We start from the raw sequence: 506 nt of genomic DNA, 5'->3' as shown, positions 1-506 counted from the left end.
CAGTTACATTACATCAATTATAGTCATTACACATTTGTTACAAGGAGTTTTTTTTGGTTTCCAGTCCCTCAGCGTACGATGGCGAAAGCGTCCTAAACTGTGGCCTTTCCCCATCCAGCTTTTGCGGCAGCTGCATCTCAGCACCCAGTCCTAGAAATGCTTTAATCTCTAAGGGTTGCTAGGTATTTTGCTGAAAAATTAAACGGACGTGAAAGACGAACACCACCATTAATCGGCCAGCAAGTCCTTCACGCTGATAGACAGTGATTAACGCTTGGAAGTTATTCCATTAAAAACTCACCACGCTAGGAGCGCACGTTATTTCTGTTTTTAGTTTTGAATCAGGGGAGAGCGCGAACGCAGTCCCCCACTACCACAAATTTTGCAGTCGAGTATCCCGCATTTGGGGACATCGCAGGCGTCAGCACACCCGAAGTGCAATGGGCTAGCCTCGTCCTGGGAGAACCTCCTTCGTGATCAAGGTCTCTCCCCTGCCAGGTAAGTAT

The 506-nt window shown here is 47.4% G+C and overlaps 1 non-coding gene across 1 annotated transcript; it reads right to left on the bottom strand.

Annotated features, from left to right (window-relative positions):
- Nucleotides 1-342: 342 nt before the first annotated feature.
- LOC137324875 (U1 spliceosomal RNA) lies at nt 343-506 on the bottom strand. The gene has a single exon (XR_010963751.1). It is a non-coding gene; the product is annotated as a U1 spliceosomal RNA (small nuclear RNA).

This window comes from Heptranchias perlo, chromosome 8 (genome assembly GCF_035084215.1).
Source record: "Heptranchias perlo isolate sHepPer1 chromosome 8, sHepPer1.hap1, whole genome shotgun sequence".
NCBI lineage: Eukaryota > Metazoa > Chordata > Chondrichthyes > Hexanchiformes > Hexanchidae > Heptranchias > Heptranchias perlo.
Note: the sequence above shows the minus strand (reverse complement) of the source record. Positions and strands in the feature narration are given on the sequence as shown.